Source organism: Tamandua tetradactyla, chromosome X, assembly GCF_023851605.1.
Source record: "Tamandua tetradactyla isolate mTamTet1 chromosome X, mTamTet1.pri, whole genome shotgun sequence".
In the NCBI taxonomy this organism is placed as follows: Eukaryota; Metazoa; Chordata; class Mammalia; order Pilosa; family Myrmecophagidae; genus Tamandua; species Tamandua tetradactyla.
The window spans coordinates 92552383-92565803 of NC_135353.1; the positions used below are offsets into that span (position 1 = coordinate 92552383).

Genomic DNA, 13421 nt, shown 5'->3' on the forward strand with positions numbered 1-13421 from the left:
TGACCTGACAAGTAATTCCCAACCTTGCCCATTCATCAGAAACATGGAACACTAGAGAAAACTCTGATTCCCACACCCATCCCCAGGTCTCACAGGTCCCAAGATACCTTTGGGTAAATTTCACTTTCATTTATTTGACTTAGTGAATTGTAGGAAGTTTTACACTTGATTTGAACTTTCTGGAAAAAGACACAGCATTATTTAAGATAAGTTTCATTTGGATTGAGTGTATAAATATTAAAGAATCAAGTCAAATTATGGAAGAAAAACTAGAAGAAAGTAGAATCAAATACTGATCAAATTTCTGAATAGGGAATATATTTCTAAACTTTGAAGTGAAAAGAAAAAGAAGAAACCACAAAGGAAAGCAGTGAAGGATTTGAGTGAATAAAAATTTAAAACTTCTGCACTACAACAAAAATAATGAAAATAAAATAACCAAAATAAAACGCAGAGACCAGAATGGGGGGTGGGGATGGAGGTATTAGAATGCAATTACAACAGACAGAGGACTAACATTTGTTCTATTTTAAAAAATGTATAAAATTGGTTTAATAGGCGCTGCAGGCCCCGGGCTCTCTTTGGGTTCTCCCGGGCCGCCGGCATGCTCTGCGAGGGGAGTCACTGCTGGCCGTGAAGTGTGTCAGGGAGGAAGCGGCAGCGCCCAGCAGCCCTGCCAGGAAGGAGGAAGTGCAAGTCTGCCTGGCTCAGCACCCGCTGCGCTGGGACGCTGCCACGTGGAGCCAGTTAAGGTTGCATGACGGAATTTGAACATTACCTCAAGAGGTTTTATATTTTGGACTGGTTGATTCTGTTTTTTCTGCTGCTGACTGTTTCTTCAGACTCAATTTTGGTATCCTTTTAAGGCACTAAACTCAAAGAGATTATACCATGGACTACAAGGAAAGCTGCCCAAGTGTTAGCATTCCCAGCTCTGATGAACACAGAGAGATAAAGAAGAGGTTTACTGTTTATAAAATTCTGGTCTCAGTTGGCAGGAGTGAGTGGTTTGTCTTCAGGAGATATGCTGAATTTGATAAGCTTTATAACACTTTAAAGAAATAGTTTCCCGCTATGGTCCTTAAGATTCCTGCCAAGAGAATATGTGGTGATAATTTTTATTCAGATTTTATTAAACAAAAAAGAGTAGGACTGAATGAATTCATTCAGAACTTAGTTATGTACCCAGAGCTTTATAATCATCAAGATGTCAGAGCTTTCCTTCAAATGGACAGTCTAAAACATCAGTCAGATCCATCTGAAGATGAGGATGAAAGAAGTACTCAGAAGCTACACTCTACCTCACAGAACATCAACCTGGGACCATCTGGAAATCTTCATGCAAAACCAACAGACTTTGAGTTCTTAAAAGTATTGGAAAAGGAAGCTTTGGAAAGGTTCTTCTTGCAAAATGTAAACTGGATGGAAAGTTTTATGCTGTAAAAGTGTTACAGAAAATAATAGTCCTCAACAGAAAAAAGCAAAAACATATTATGGCTGAACGTAATGTGCTCTTGAAATATTTCTTACCAAACAAGTGAAAAGCTTTATTTTGTTCTGGATTTTGTTAATGGAGGGGAGCTGTTCTTTCATTTACAAAGAGAACAGTCCTTTCCTGAACACAGAGCTAGGTTTTATGCCGCTGAAATTGCTATGCATTGGGTTACTTGCACTCCATCAAAATAGTGTACAGAGACTTAAAACCAGAAAATATTCTTTTGGATTCAGTAGGACATGTTGTCTTAACAGATTTTGGGCTTTGTAAAGAAGGAATTGCTATTTCTGACACCACAACATTTTGTGGGACACCAGAGTACCTTGCTCCTGAAGTCATCAGAAAACAGCCCTAAGACAACACTGTCGTCTGGTGGTGCCTTGGTGCTATTCTGTATGAAATGCTCTATGGGTTGCCTCCTTTATTATCATCAAGATGTTGCTAAAATGTATGACAATATTCTTCACAAGCCCCTGAGTTTGAGGCCAGGAGTGAGTCTCACAGCCTGGTCCATTCTGGAAGAACTCCTAGATAAAGACAGGCAAAATCGACTCGGCGCCAAAGAAGACTTTCTTGAAATTCAAAATCATCCTTTTTCTGAATCTCTAAACTGGAGTGACCTTGTGCAAAAGAAGATCCCACCCCCATTTAATCCTAATGTGGCTGAATCATATATCAAGAATTTTTGATGCAGCATTTACAGAAGAAACAGTTCCATATTCTGTGTGTGTGTTTTCTGACTATTCGATAGTGAATGCCAGCGTAATGGAGGCAGACAATGCCTTCCTGGGTTTCTCTTATGCACCTCCTTCAGAAGACTTATTTTTGTGAACAGTTTGCCATTCGGAAAACATTGAACAGACATAAGCCTAGGGATGGGACTGAAATTCCTATTTTTGTGAATATATTAAAAATACATTTTAACTAGTGCCTCATTTTTATATGTCATGTTGAAAACTATGAAAAATGTACTTTCTGCTGTATGCAAGAAAATAGGGCATTTCAAAGAGCTAAATTTTGAATTAAAATTTGTATTCTTGTTTATTAACAATTCTTGTTTATTTTTAAACAGAAACTTTAAAAACCACTATTCTTAGCATTAACCTATTTTAAAGAAAACTTTTTTGCTACTGACTGTTTTTCTTCCCTCTAAGTTTATACTAACATCTAACCAAAATAGACTGTTTTTCAACATTCTATTTCAATTCATTTAACATATTCTAATGCCTTTGTAACTATCCACTGTGACTTTTGTTTTCAAATCAAAACTATGCATTTGATACAATGGTTGCTTAAGAAGAAACCGTATCTTTCCAGATTAAATCACTGTTTGAAATTATCATTTCTTGGTAGGATTAAAATGTAAAGGCATAGTTAACACATTGGCTGCTAGCTAAAACTTTAAATAACCATTCATTCTGCAGATCATTTAAGATTTAACAAAAGGAAATCCTTTGCTTTTGAAGAATCAATTCAAAATTCTGAATTATTTTTTTCTCTAGAAGAAAAGAAGTTTAGTAGTTAGAAGTTTTTAGTATGCCCAAGTATCTGAAGGGTAACAAACTATTACTGGATGTTTTATTAGGTGGTGCCAAAAATGAATGTTTATGTGTCATGTATTTATATTACAAATATATTCTATTTATTTTCACATTGTTAGTTTTTGGTCTTTTGAATGTTTGTACACTGTTAAGTAGGTCTAAATCTTGAGATTTGCCTTTGCAAATAGCTGCTTCAAAACTGTCTTCCTGCTTGGATAAGTTTTTAAAAAATGTTAGAACTTTCTAATTGGGAATTTGAAAGTAGGATATCAAATTCTGGGTCAATGTAAATGGTATATAGTTTCATTACTATCTAACAAAGTTAATAATTCAGGCAGATGCATATTTTGCATCCTACCTATTTAGAAAAAAGTACCGGAAACGTATCCTAAAATGTAGCATATCAACTAACTTGTGCATTTGTAACCTTAAAATAGAATAGCTACAGAAAAACTAAAGAATGCTTAATCCTGATGCTTAGCTTGTGATGGAAGTTTTTCAAGTCATGTAGGAAACATTATTATGAAAGGATTTATTGACTCAGTTTAGATGCTCCAAGAACTAGCATTCTTCAGAGTATTTTTCTAGAGAAAGAATCACAAAAATATTTCACACCAATCCCCTTTGGCTTAAAAATAAATGATCAGCAGAAAGGGGCTGGGGGAAGGGAAAGGGAGAGAATGCTTTTGTCAGATTAACAGTATTTACATCCAATACACTGAATCTTCCTTCAGAGGTAAGACTAATATCTACACTGTAAATATTTGGTTTATTTGGCACCACTGTTAAGTTCTGCTTTTACACAAAGCTCTCTGCTTCTTATAGAACAAAATAAAAACTGTAGCCTCTTGTATGCATTTTTTTCTTTACTCAGCCATTACTTAATTCAGCTGCCAAAAATGAAAGTGCAATATTGTATATTTTTAAGAACAAATTTAAAATAAAATTTTGATGTTTCTTAGATCACAAGAAATACAAATCCTTATAGCATAATAAAACCTGAAATAAGACTGTCAAAAAAATTGGTTTAATAAATTAAAGCTTGAACAAAAAAAAACCAACAACAACAGAAAAGAATGTTTGCATGTTTGTTTGTTAAGGTTTACAAAAAAAAATATTTTAAAAAAAAGAGGAGTTCTGAGAAAATGGTGAATAGGATAGATTGAGTTCAACTCTGCTCCAAGGAACAGCTAGAGAAGGGACAGTAGGGCAACTGAGACAGCAATTCCAGGATATAAGTGACCTGGGAGAGTCTTCTGCACTGTGGGGAGGCCCTGGTTGCAAAAGCTGAGGAACTGAGAAGCGAGACCATCCGGATGTTGCAAACAGCCTAACGCAAAAGCTTGGAGCACTCAGGAGTGCAGGGATGGGAAGACTGGGACCAAGAAGTAAGCCAAACAGGATCCTTGAAGGTACTACCCTCAACAGTGCAGCCCAGCAATCCGCGACTCACCCCACACCCCACGCACCTGAACACCATCACCCACTCCCCCACCACCGTGCTCCAAGCTCCCCTGCCCCACCAACCCCTCACACACATACCTACCCCACAACCCGCAGCCCAGCCCACCTCTCCTGTGCAAACACAGTCTCGCCCCACCCCTCCCAAGCCCAGCCTCCCAGTCCCTGCCTCCAGTAGGCATTCACCAGTGTATAAATGCTGCTGGCACTTACCTTTATACCCAGGCTTATGCATGCCCCCAGCCCATACAGTCGCAAAGCCCTACCCTGCCCCCCATGAGCTCTGTGCACAGGTACATCAGTTTACAGCACTCCCAGATCTGCACACATGCATGGTCCCCAGACTTCCCCCCACCCAGCTTTGGGAAAACACTGTCCCACACAGCTGTGCCACATCTGCCCCCAGACCATGCAGGCGTAACACCATCCAGCTGTCCTACCTCTGTGCATGTGCACAAAGGGGCTCCACGCTCTAGACCAGTGCATGCCAGGGCCCTGCCCCTCAGACCCATGCACCCACACAGCCACATCCTTCGCTGCCACTGGGCACCCACACTCACAGGCACCAGCATAGCATCCCCAACCTGCACCTACACCTGTGCTGCAATGCATCACCGCACTACCTCACCACGTGGGATCAAGAAACGCCCTTTCAATAACTTTGAATGTTAACAGACTAAACTTACCAATTAAAGATACAGATTGGCAGTATGGATTAAGAAATATAATCCAGCTATATGATGCTTACCAGAGACTCATCTTAGACACAAGAATACAAATAGATTGAAAGTGAAAGAATGGAAAAAGATTTCCATGCAAATTGCAACAAAAAGAAAGCAGGAGTAGCTACACTAATATCAGACAAAATAAGACTTTAAGTGTAAAGAAGTCATAAGAGACAAAGAAGGACACTATATATTAATGAAAGGGAGAATTCACCAAGGAGAAATAACAATCATAAATGTATATACTCCCAATCAAGGAGCTCTAAAGTACATGAGACAGACATTGGCAAAACTGAAGAGAGGGACAGATGTTTCAACAAAATAGTAGGAGACTTCAATACACCATTCTCCTCTATAGATAGAACAAACAGACAGATCAACAAGGAAATAAAAAAGTTAAACAACTTGATAAATGAATTAGAGCTAACAGACATTTATAGGTCATTTCACCCCAAAACGCCAGGATATACATTCTTCTTTAGTGCTCATGGAACATTCTCCAGGATAGATCATATGCTGGGGGACAAAACAGGTCTTTATAAATTTAAAAACACTGAAATTATTCAAAGCATTTTCTCTGATCACAATGAAATGAAACTGGGTATCAATAACCACCAGAGAAGGAGAACTTTCACAAATATATGGAGATAAAGTAACACACTCTTAAACAACCAGTGGGTCAAAGAAGAATTTGCTAGAGAAATCAGTAGCTGTCTGGAGACAAATGAAAATGAGAATACAACATATCAGAATTTATGGGATGTGGCAAAGGCTGTGCTGAGACGGAAATGTATAGCCCTAAATGCTGATGTTAAAAAACAAGAAAGAGCTTGTTTCTTGTTTTTTTTCTTAATTATTGTTCTTCAATAATTAAGGACTTAATAGCTTACCTGGAGGAACTTGAGAAAGAACAGCAAACTAACCCCAAAGCAAATAAAAGAAGAGAAATAAAAAAGATTAAAGCAGAGTTAAATGAATGGGAAAACAAAAGAACAATAGAAAGAATCAATAAAACCAAAAGTTGGTTCTTTGAGAAAATCAATAAAATTGATGGGCCACTAGCAAGACTGAAAAAGAAAAAAGAGAGAGGATGTAAATAAACAAAATCAGAAATGAGAAGGGGTACGTTACCACAGACCCTGAAGAAATAAATGAAATCTTAAGAGGATACTATGAACAACTGTATGCCAACAAACTAGACAACTTAGATGAATTGGACAAATTTTTGGAAACACACATACAAGCAACCCTGACACAGGAAGAATTAGAAGATCTCAACAAACCAATCACAAGTAAAGAGATTCAATCAGTCACCAAAAATCTGCTTCCAAATAAAAGCCCAGGACCAGATGGCTTCACAGGGGAATTTTATCAAACATTCCAAAAAGAACTAACACCAATCCTGCTCAAACTTTTCCAAAACATTGAGGAAAAAGGAACACTACCTAACTCATTTTGTGAAGATAACATTACTTTAATACCGAACCAGGTAAAGATGCTATAAGACAGGAAAACTACAGGCCAATCTCCATAATGAACACAGATCCAAAATTTCTCAGCAAAATACTAGCAAATCGAATCCAACACCTTAAAAGAATTATACACCACAATCAAGTGGGATTTATACCAGGAATGCAAGGATGGTTCAACACAAGAAAATCAATTCATGTAATACAGCACATTAACAATAGGAAAGGAAAAATCACATGATCATCTCAATCGATGCTGAAAAAGCATTTGACAAAACTCAACATCCTTTTCTGATAAAAATACTTCCAAAGTTATGAATCAAAGGTAACTTCTTCAATATGATAAAGAGCATATATGAAAAGCCAAAAGCAAGTCTTATACTCAATAGAAAGAGACTGAAATCTTTCACCCCATGTGCTGGTTTGAAATTATTTATGTACCCTAGAAAAGCCATGCTTTAATCCTAATCGAATCTTGTGGAGGCAGCCATTTCTTTTAATACCTATTCAGTACTATAGATTGGAAACTTGATCAGGTTATCCTCATGGAGACGTGACTCACTTGATTGTGGGTATTAACCTTTCATTAGAGGGAGATGTGATGCTACCCATTCCAGGTAGTCTTTATTAGTTTGCTGGAATCCTTTACAAAAGGAAGCATTTTGGAAAGAATTACAAAAGCCAGCACCCATGCAGCCAGAGACCTTTGGAGATGAAGAAGGAATAAGCCCCCAGGAGAGCTTCATGAAACAAGAAGTCTGGAGAGAAAGCTAGCAGATGCCGCAATGTTCGCAATGTGCCTTTCCAGTTGAGAGAGAAACCCTGAACTTCATCAGCCTTTCTTGAGTGAAGATAACCTATTGTTGGTGCCTTCATTTGGTCATTTTTATAGATTTGCTTTAATAGGGATATTTTCTCAGCTTTAGACCTGTAAACTTTCAAGTTATTAAATTCCCCTTCCTAAAAGCCATACCATTTCTGGTATATTGCATTCTAGCAGCAAGCAAACTAGTACACCCAAAGATCAGGAGCAAGACAAGGATACTCTGACACCATTATTATTCAATATTGTTCTAGAAGTTCTTGCTAGAGCAATAAGACAGGAAAAAGAAACAAAAGGTATCCCAACTGGAAAGGAGGTAAAACGTCCATTATTTTCAGATGACATGATACTACACCTGGAAAATCCTGAGAAATCTACAACAAAGTTACTCGAGCTAATAAATTCAGCAATGTGGTAGGATATAAAATTAATGTGCAAAAATCAGTAACGTTTCTATACAAAAGCAATGACCTGATAAGTCAGTTGAGGAAAAAAATCTGCTCAAAATAACTAAAAGAATCAAGTGTCTAGGGCAGGTCATGGTGGCTCAGCAAGCAGAGTTCTCACCTGCCATGCCAGAGACCCAGGTTTGATTCACAATGCCGGCCCATGCAAAAAAAAGAATCAAGCATCTAGGAATGAACTTAACTAGGGATGTAAAGGACTTGTACACAGAAAACTACATAACATCGCTAAAAGAAATTAAAGAAGATCTAAATAGGTGGAAAGACCTTCCCTGCTCATGGATAGGAAGGTTAAATATCATCAAGATGTCAATTCATGGGCAGGCCACAGTGGCTCAGCGGCAGAGTTCTCGCCTGCCATGCCAGAGACACGGGTTCTTTTCCCGGTGCCTGCCCATGCGAAAAAAAAAAAGAACATAGTCTTAAAAAAAAGACGTCAATTCTTGCCAAATTGATCTACAGATTCAATGTGGTATCAATCAAAATTCTAACAACCTACTTTGAAGACTTGAAAAAGCTAGTTACCAAATTCATCTAGAAGGGAAAGAGACCCCAAATAGTTAAAAGCATCCTAAAAAATAAGAATGAAATGGGAGGATTAACAAATCTGTTCTACAACTAATTGTTGCAAAGTACTTTGAAACTTACTGCTTTTTTGCATATATGTTATTTTTCACTAAAAAAGAAAAAATATTCCTTCTAACCTATAGTGTTTTGGAGCAGCTACAAGGAAAAATCTGAAACAGTGGAATGGTAACACATAACAAATTCTGAAATCTGTTCTGTAACTATTTGGTGAAGTGTACTTTGAAACGCATTGCTTTTTCTTTCTTTTCTTTGTATATATGGTATATTTAACAATAAAAACGCATTAAAAAAAAAAAACACACGGAGCCCAGAATAAGAATGAGTGCCATTATCCTATATAGCTTAATGTAATTCCTGGATACATCCCAGACTATATTAAGCAGATAAAAAGTATTGGCAATGTCCCTTGAGTGATGGGAAAAAATACATGGAACTATTAAACTTTACCACTAGTGAAACAGACCCTGTCATCCACAGGCAACTGATCTTTGATAAGACAGTCAAGCCAACCCAACTGGGACAGTGCAGCCTCTTCAGCAAATGGCGTTTGAAGAATCGGCTATCCAAATATAAAAGAATAAAAGAGGACCCATATCTCACAACCTATACAAAAATTAACTCAAAATGGATCAAAGACCTAAACATTAGAGCTATGGCCATAAAACTGTTAGAAGAAATTGTAGGGGAAAATCTTTTAAATCTTGTAATAGGAGGTGATCTCCTAAACCTTATACCCTAAGTATGAGCAATGACAAAATAAATAGATAAATGGGATCTCCTCAAAATAAATACTTTTGTACATTAAAGAATTTTGTCAGAAAAGTAAAATGGCAGCCTATGCAATGGGAGACAATATTCGGAAGTACATATGGTAAGGGTTTAATGTCCAGAATGCATAAAGAGATACTAAAACTCAACAACAGAAAGACAAACAATCCAATTAAAAAATGGGCAAAAGCCAGAATAAGGATGAAGGCCTTTAATCCTATATAGCTTAATGTAATACCTAGATACATCCCACAGTATATTAAGCAAATAATCAAAAAGCATTGGCATTATGTAGATATTTTGATTGAACACCATAAGTACTTGGAATCTCAGGTAGGAAATGAGATTTTGTTGGTTTGTCCAGAGTGATGTCCCAATGAATCCCAGAGTGATTCGATCAGTGAGTGGAAAAGCATTTGCAAAGCCCCCTTCGGGGAATGATGAGAACGGGGAGAAATGCAACTTCCCCAAGTTGAATTCTTAATATTCTCACAAGTAGTGTGGACAACCAGAGCTATAGGCTGAGCCCCCAGTCTTGGGGTTTGTTCATATGAAACTTAACCCCAAAAAGGATAGGTCAAGTCTACTTAAAATTTAGGCCTAAGAGTCACCCCCAAAAGAGCCTCTTTTGTTGCTCAGATGTGGCCTCTCTCTCCAGCCAACACAACAAGCAATCTCACCACCCTCCCCCTGTCTGTGGGACATGACTCCCAGGGGTGTGGACCTTCCTGGCAACGTGGGACAGAGATCCTAGAGTGAGCTGAGACTCAGCATCAAGGGATTGAGAAAATCCTAGAATGAGCTGAGACTTAACATCTAGGGATTAAGAAAACCTTCTGGACCAAAACAGGGAAGAGTGAAATGAGACAAAGTATCAATGGCTGAGAGATTCCAAACAGAGTCAAGGTTATCCTGGAGGTTATTCTGATGCATTAAGTAGATATCATCTTATTATTAAGATGTAATGGAGAGGCTGGAAGGAACTGCCTGAAAATGTACAGCTGCGTTCCAGTAGCCATGTTTCTTGATGATGATTGTATGATGATACGGCTTTCACAATGTGACTGTGTGATTGTGAAAACCTTGTGTTTGATGCTCCTTTTATCTACCTTGTCAAGAAACGAGTAGAACATATGGAATAAAAATAAATAATAGGGGGAACAAATGTTAAAATAAATTTAGTGTGAAATGCTAGTGATCAATGAAAGTGAGGGGTGAGGGATATGGTAGGTATAAATCTTTTTTTTTTCTTTTCTGTTTTCGTTTTATTTCTTTTTCTATTGTCTTTTTATTTCTTTTTCTGAATTAATGCAAATGTTCTAAGAAATGATGAATATGCAACTAAGTGATGATATTGTGAATTACTGATTATATATGTTGATGTTTTATTTGGTTTGTTAATTTTTAAATTAATACATAAATAAAAAAGCATTGACAAAGTCCCTTGAGAGATGGGAGGAAAAATATGGAACTATTAAATGCTGTCACTAGGGAAACCCCGGATACTCTATCAAACATTAGGGACACCCAAATCAATAGGCCAAGCCCTTGATCTTGAAGCTTGCTCTTGTAAAGCTTATATATGTAGCAGAGAAGCTTAGCCTACCTATAGCTATGCCTAAGAGTTACTTCCAGAGGACCTCTTTTGTGGCTCAGATGTAGGTTTTTTGTGGCTCAGATGTGGGTTTTCTCTCTCTAAGCCCAACTCTGCAAGCAAAATCAGTGCCCTGCCCTCCACATGGGACATGACATCATGACATTGAGGAGTGAAAGCCTCCCTGGTAGTGTGGGAGATGACTGGCAGGGATGAATCTGGTCCTGGCTCCATGGGATCAACAATGCCATCCTAACAAAAAGGGGGAAAAGAAGTGTAACAAATAAGGTATCCTTGGCTAAGAAAGTTCAAATAAAATCGAGAGACTACTATAGAGGTCACTCTTACACAAGCTTCAGTTAGACACTGCTACCTACCATAACTTGCCAAAACCACTCCAGCCAATCCTGAAGAACACCTAGAACATTATATAAGATTCTACAAAGGTTCCATGCACTAGATAACTTTCCAGAAACCTACAACCTACAACCTTCAGGAACAGCAAGTCCTGAAATGCAGCAGGGCCAGCCTCTCCAGAACATCAACTACTTCCATCCCACATCTTGTATAATAGACAGCCCTTTCCAAACTGAAAAAGTTAGAATGGGCATAGCCCAAATACCCTCTAAAGAGTTAGAGAAAGATAAAAGGTGATGGTGGAGTGTGCTGGTTTGAAATGATGTGTGTACCCTAGAAAAGCTATGTTTGAATCCTAATACCATTTTGTAAAGGCATCATTTCTTCTAATCCCTATTCAATACTGTATGTTTGAAACTGTAATCAGATCATCTTCCTGGAATGTGATTTAATCAAGAGTGGTTGTTAAGCTGGATTAGGTGATGACATGTCTCCCCCCATTTGGGTGGTTCTTGATAAGTTTCTGGAGTCCTATAAAAGAGGAAACATTTTGGAGAATAAAGGAGATTCAGAGAGAGGAGAGGAGAACGACATAGCCACGAGAAGCAAAGTCCACCAGCCAGCGACTTTGGAGATGAAGAATGAAAATGTCTCCTGGGAAGCTTCATGAAACAGGAAGCCAGGAGAAGAAGCTAGCAGATGACGCCATGTTCACCATGTGCCCTTCTAGATGAGAGAGGAACACTGACTGTGTTCACCATGTGCCTTTCCAGATGAGAAAGAAACGCTGACTGTGTTTGCCATGTGCCTTCTCACTTAAGAGAGAAACCCTGAACTTCATCGGCCTTCTTGAACCAAGGTATCTTTCCCTGGCTGCCTTAGATTGGACATTTCTATAGAGTTGTTTGAATTGGGACATTTTCTTGGCCTTGGAACTGTAAACTAGCAACTGATTAAATCCCCTTTTTGAAAAAATAAAAAACACTCCACAGAGATAAAATGAGGCTAGAGAATGGGGAGCAGTTGCTTGAGATATACAGAATTTTTACTAGGTTGAATTTAAGAGTGGAAATAGATAGAGGTGATGGTAGCACATCACTGTGAGTATAATTAACAGAGCTCAATTGTATGTGAATGTAGTTGGCAGGGGAAGTTTAGAGTCATGTATGTCACTAGAAGGAAAGCCAGATGTTTAAACGTGGGACTATACAACAGGAAAATTTGTGGTGGATGATGACTGTGATTAACAGTACAAATGTAAAAAATATCCTCCTACACTAAAACAAATGTACAAAACTATTACAAGGAGTTAATAATAGAGTGGTATATGGGATTAAATGCACCTATTGCAAACTGTGGACCATATTTAACAGTTATATCTTAATATTCTTTCATCAACAGGTACAAATGTACCAAACCAATGCTAGAGATCAGTATTAACGTAGGGATAAGGGGTATGGGATGTTTTGGGTTTTCTCTTTTTTCTTGAAATTCCTTGAATAATGAAAATGTTCTAATTTTTTATTTGTGGTGATGAGTGCACAATTACATAATGATACTGTGAGCCACTGATTGTACACTTTGGATGGACTGTATGGTGTGTGATTATATCTCAATAAAATTGTACTACAGAAAAAAAATTCCCCTTTTTGAAAGCCACTCTGTTTCTGGTATATTGCATTCCAGCAGCTAGCAAACTAGAACACGGAATTATACAGAGAAGGCAGGGTCTAACTAATGAGTAAGACTGCTAAATCATTATATTGATTTTTTTTAGTCTACAGTATCTTAGAGCAGATAGAAGTAAAAACCTAAAATTATGGATTTATAACCCATACCAAAGTCTGAAATCTGTTCTACAACTAGTTGCTGCGATGTGCCTTGAAAGTGATTGCTTTTTTGTATATATGTCATTTTTCACAAAAAAGAAAAACATAATAACACGTATATAACACCAAAAGAAACAAACAAAAAACAAGGGCAAAAGACATGAACAGACACTTTTCAGAAGAGGAAATACAAATGGCTAAAAGGCACATGAAAAGATGCTCAACTTAAATATCCATTATGGAAATGCAAAGCAAAACCACAATGAGATATCATCTCCCAACCACTAGAATGGCCATTATAAAAAAT

At 37.6% G+C, this 13421-nt stretch overlaps 1 protein-coding gene and 1 pseudogene across 4 annotated transcripts in view; one reads left to right on the top strand and one right to left on the bottom strand.

Moving 5' to 3' along the window:
• Positions 1 to 13421, bottom strand: part of ATP7A (ATPase copper transporting alpha) — a 320386-nt gene that overhangs the window by 278589 nt on the left and 28376 nt on the right. The gene's annotated exons all lie outside the window — the stretch shown is intronic.
• Positions 862 to 2420, top strand: LOC143670265 (serine/threonine-protein kinase Sgk3 pseudogene; annotated as a pseudogene).